This window comes from Galleria mellonella, unplaced genomic scaffold, assembly GCF_026898425.1.
Source record: "Galleria mellonella isolate WM207_F2 unplaced genomic scaffold, CSIRO_AGI_GalMel_v1 utg83, whole genome shotgun sequence".
Lineage (NCBI taxonomy): Eukaryota > Metazoa > Arthropoda > Insecta > Lepidoptera > Pyralidae > Galleria > Galleria mellonella.
Genome location: NW_026442162.1, coordinates 2,983,804 through 2,989,803, shown reverse-complemented (window position 1 = coordinate 2,989,803; position 6,000 = coordinate 2,983,804).

Genomic DNA, 6,000 nt, shown 5'->3' with positions numbered 1-6,000 from the left:
AATAAACATAACACTAAGTACGTTTTGACATCAAAGTTTGAATTTTATTCTATTGCATACAATAATATACTATTTGTGTTATCGTATATAATCTATAAGTATATAGGTATATTTATATTTGTATATATGTATATTTATGTAATATTTATTTAATGTATTCATGTATGTATATTTATATAAAAAATGTGCATACATCTCTATTTATATTTTTTCACCATATAAAATCCAAGTTGTATTAAAAATAAACATATACATTAAGTACCTTTTCACATCAAATTTTTTGAATGTTCAATAAAGAATAAATAAATATATTTATTGTACATAAAAAACAAAATAATAAACTGTCTATGGTATCTTACATAAATTATACGCTACATACTCGTAAATATATAAATCCTTTGCACACTACATATAATTTAAAATTTTTACCACAGTGTAGGTACATAATCAAAAACAATATATTTCGTATATTATTATCAATTGCAGCTCATTTTTGTTAATATTAAATTATTGTGACACTTTCGTAATAAATCATCGAAATGAAACCACAAGACAATTATTTTGGAACTTTATTTTTTTTTAACAATTATAATACCATTTATGAGAAGAATTCATAAAACCTATGTGTTTATGGAAACAAGTAAACCATTTCAACGAATTTATATTAAGCAAATATGCCGTGTGTGACCAGGCATAGAATAGGCCACATCTTCATTTCCCGTGGGTGTCGTATGCGACTAAGGGAAGGCGAGGGATAAGCAGTAGCATCCCTCTTAAAATATCTCAAAAAACCTAACTGCGGTTGCCAACCCGCCTGCCAAGCGTGACAACTACTGGCAAAACTCCCCTTATGAGGAAGGCCATAGCAGTGGACGGTTGACGGCTGAAATAATAATTAAAAAAATTAAGCAAATATCCTGTTACAGAGGTAGCATCAATAAACGACATCAGATATTAAGAAATTGACGATTTAAAACTGCTTGTAAACTATTTGTGTAAAGATTATTTGAATTTTAATATGAATTTGACCAAAATGCCAAAAAAGCGAATAACGCTTCATATACAGAGTTCTTATTTTAAATAGTTAATTTTGACGTTTTATTAATTTATGTTTTAAGTTATATATTGAAATAAACTTTGTTATCCTTTTGTATTTAACATTGAGTGAACCGACAAGTACAATATTTAAGTTCTATTTAATTTATGAGGCGTTTTATGACGCCACATATGAATTTGGTGATATCACATTTGAGTTCTGTTTTAGTTTGTAAGACTTTTTCTAACTGTTCGAGAGTTTATCTTATAACGTTCAAATAAAGTACCTCACAAACTTAATAGATAAATAATAATAACATTACTCCATTATGGTCAGAAAAAACGTATTTTTATTATTTTATTGACACTATAATTTATACAACTGGTCCATACTAATATAATAATTTAAAGTGACAAACTCAGCCGCGAAATATCGAAGCAAAATTGATTCAATACAAAGCTTATTATAAATATTACATCTCTAAACCGGAGTGTATTAAAATAATTTAAATGGAAAATGTCTCGACGTCGATTCTCGTTCACAAAACGTCTTTATTCGTTTGTGAAATTTACGATAGGCTATAAAATCGCGTACCTAAAGATCGGTGAATAAAAGTTAGGCAGAAAGCGCCAGGCACCTTCGTGATCACGTTATACACTAAAAATAGTGTGTACTTATTTAGGGATGTATCGATATTTGTTGGTATCGTTTTTATTAGGTACTTCGAAAGGTCAATATACATATTTAGAATGTTTTGTTGTGGAAATATCGATATTTTACCACACCATTGTGCTCCATCATCAAATACAAGATTTATTTGCTGTAAGCATGATATAGTATAATCTATGTGGAAATCTCAGCAAAAACATATTGATATTATAAAGGGGTAAAGTGAGTTCGGATATCCGGGGTAATCTGCAGTGCTACTGATCCAATTTTGAAAATTCTTTTACTGTTAGTAAATATATGTATATTTTCAATAATAAATCACAATAAATGTTATTGAAGTTAGCAAAAATTCTAAAATATGACGTGCGCTGTCTGAATGGTTTGAAATAAAGGAATAAAATCTACAGCAAAGTTATTAATTACGGTTAGCTTCATAAATTGGTACGCACTATCATGCATTTTAAATTTAATCAAAAAAAAAATTATGTTAAAAGTAAAATAAATTTTACAAGTAGTTCATTTAAAATTTTAGAGAATATTAGTGCAGTACTTTCACATACGCCAAAATAGAAGCCTCACTAAAATGTGTTGAACAGTTCAAAAGTTCCACAAAGAAATATTGCACCCGTGCGAAGCCAGGTTGGGTCACTAATATGTTTATAAATATCATTTGCCTAAAATTATGTGCACTAAGACTCAAAGCAGTTTTTGTGTTAAAATTTGAAAACTAAAACACTCCATTTTATTTACCACAATAAATCCTAATAAATTTTGTAAAATGTAAGCCAAGCGTGATTTATTTAATTATGTATATTATGTGCTTAATGCATTTTCTGGTAAAAATATACATATTTTATATTAAACACTTGAAGTAAATTGATTTATAATGAATACAAATACATTAATCCTTACATTGCACATTTACATATTTTTATATAGCACTTTAACCCTTTTATGCCATTGATTTTTACTCATATCTACTTAAAAATGCCAAAGAAATCTTTGTCGTGTTGATGTCTCTAAAAGAAATGTATCTCCTCCAAAAATTATCCAATTTTAATATTTTTTTTTACAGCAAGCTAAACAGCGACTGATTTTACGAGCGCTATGACGCTCGTGGCACTTTTAGTTGCATTGCGCACGAGCGCGATGGCGCTCGACGGCACTCAAAGGGTTAAAATACCTGTAAACTATCGATACCTTTTATCGATACACATCACTATAGAAGCGGCCGTCCGGCGGTGCTCGTAAAATCTTATGATAAGCACCATTATCATCACAAAGGATGCGTGTAATTGTTTGTCAAATAAATACTAATAAAACTTTGATGTTTATTAAATATAATTTCGAAAAGGGCCTCGGCATTATGCATTCTTGATTGTTATAATAGTATTTTACTGTTTTTACTATAGTATTTTATTGATACTTGACAGTTAATTTAAAGAAAACTGTATATTTGTTCTAGTTAATAGTGCGTTCAGCATTTGTAAGATGTAATTTAGTAATAATTAAATGTGTCACACGTTTATAAGTAATTGGTTACTTCTCAAACTAGAATACTGTGTTTAATTAGAAATTACATAATATCTGTAGACACAATATAAAAAAAAAGACACGAGCTAATTTAAAAAAAGTTTGTTTCTCTCTATTGAGTAGAGTATCTTTCCCAATCAGAGGAGAATATTAGCCTACCTACTAGGTTTTCTAGTGACTTTGTCTGCATGATCGAAATACATTATCGATTCGTATGAAAACCTATGTCTTTCTTTAGCCTACATATGTAATTGTGTACTTATACATAATTTACATTATTTCATGAAAACTAGTTATGTAAGGCGCCAAGAGGCAATAAACTCACTTTCACATTTATCATATTATTTTATTTATTTATTCATTAGTATATGTATGTGTTCAAGGTGGACTTAATGTTGAAAGCATTTTCTCTTAGTTAACCTTAGAAAAGTGTCAGAATACTTGAATGCGGTACTTATATTATGTTATAATTATAAATTATATTTATTAGTTATTTAGGATTGTGTTTGCACTACTATATTTGGTTTGAAGTGATTCGGCAGTGAAATTACATGGTATAGACACATAATATTTTGTTGCCATGGGAGACATAGTATATTTTGTGATATGTGAGGTTTGTAGGTGCTATTTATATCTGTAGTACAGTTATAAATTTTCAACAGGTAGACTGCCATCTTATTAGCCATTACAAATAGAATAAAAAAAAATGTTTAACAGAATTTAAGAGTCCAAGAGATGTCTAACAATAGTTAGGTGCTATAACTACTAGATAATAAGACTGTCTAGGTTAGACATCGACCGCAGTTTGGGCCGCAGAGGTCGCCACGTAATTGGTCACGTAGCGAGTCCTAGTGGCATCCCTTCACCAGGCCTTGAATGACTAACGCCAAATTGGTGATGATTATGTGTGATTTGTTTATGAATCAGAGGTCGGGTATTGACTTTATACAATTAGACACGACCAGTTTTATCTGTAAATATGAGTCGGATATCTCGTATTCGTCAAAAATTTATATTGGCAGTAAATAATACAAGATTTTGTTCTACAATAAGATTGTATTCCTCAAAAAATCTACTTCAGTTATGATAAAATCAGTTATTTTTATTTAAAAACTAAACTACAGAGTTAAATAAACGGTTTAATAGCCGATTGTGATAAGATTTTCTATGGAACTAATCTAAATTCTAAATGATTTACGAGATCTGATATTAATTGGAAATACGCATAGAAAAAAATCTGCTTTTTATTGAGCACAGTAGATTTTTTTAATGTAACTTAGAATGACAAACAACTGACAGCCCACCTGATGGAAAGTGTTAACCGTCGCCTATAGATATGAGCAGTACCATGGACATAACAGTTTCGCCCTTGATACCCCCCATGCGTATATTGTTTCGAAATTTCCCAAACGAAACAGAAATTTGATGTTAAAATTACATAATACATGCCGTTTGGAAATATTTAAAATGTTAAAATATTGTTCCTTTGGACTTTTATGATAGGATGACGAACGAAATGTTAAACTCTATTTATTGGTCCGATTTTGGTGTAAACAAAAACATGAAATTGAGTCCGAAATTTCGGAATTTCATTTCATGGTAGACCCGCAGGTGTTATTCCTCTGTACCATGTAAATTAAATTTGTAATTAATGTTTTCATTGTTTCATACCAGACGTATTTATCTCATTTATTTTTGTATAAATCATAGGTATACGTAATAGAACATACTACTCTAATGTACTGATATGAAAATATAATATTTATTGAACACGTGTCGCAAAACGTGCGTGAACAAAATGGTAGTCGGAGATTATGGCTAATATAGAAAGTTGTGGAACATCAGATAGTAATAGTGGTGGTCAATCTTCCAGTGTTGGCAGTCACACACATATTAATGGTAGCGGAATTAAACAAAATAATTCTAATTAAATAACCAGATATATTATTGCGACACACTGCATGTGCTATAAATTCAATACTAATTCTCATATTACTACAATACCTTTCTGTCATAACTATCCATATAAACTGTACCTTCGCATGTAAAACCTTTGTATCTTATGCAAAAACTGATATCATATCAATAAATGTGATAGTTCGCTAATTATTCATTCTAAAACATGGCCAAGGTATACATACAATTATCAATTATTTTAAGCACACATTCTACAAAGTATAAACACATTACAGTGTGATCTCGGTATAAAATGGGCCATCCTTTTCTTTCCAGTAAGTATCATAAGAGGCGACTATGAGAACTTAATGGTGGGGGAATGGGCAGCAGTGCCCCTCTTAAAACATCAACAAAGCCTAACTGTGGATGCCGATTCACCTACCAAACGTGGAAACTGTCAAAACCCCCCTTGTGGGGGAGGCCTATGTTCAGCAGTGGACAGTTTTTTTTATATAACTTAGAATGGCAAACAAGCTGACGGCCCACCTGATGGAAAGTAGTAACTGTTGCCTATAGACATGAGCAGTACCATGGACATAACAGAGTATACTGTTTAGCCCATGATACCCCCTATGCGTTGCCATTCCTGAGGACTCAGTTGTTATTCCTCTGTACCCAGTAAATTCACACCATATCCCATCCTTCAAACCGAAACACAGCCATGCAAACACAACTGCTTCACTGTTGAAACACGAATGGGACAGAGGTACCCAAGCAATCACTTTTTCGAAATGATGATACTAATCAGACTAGATATTGATTTTGAATGGCCCAGACTTTGGAAACCATTAACTCCGATCTTTGTG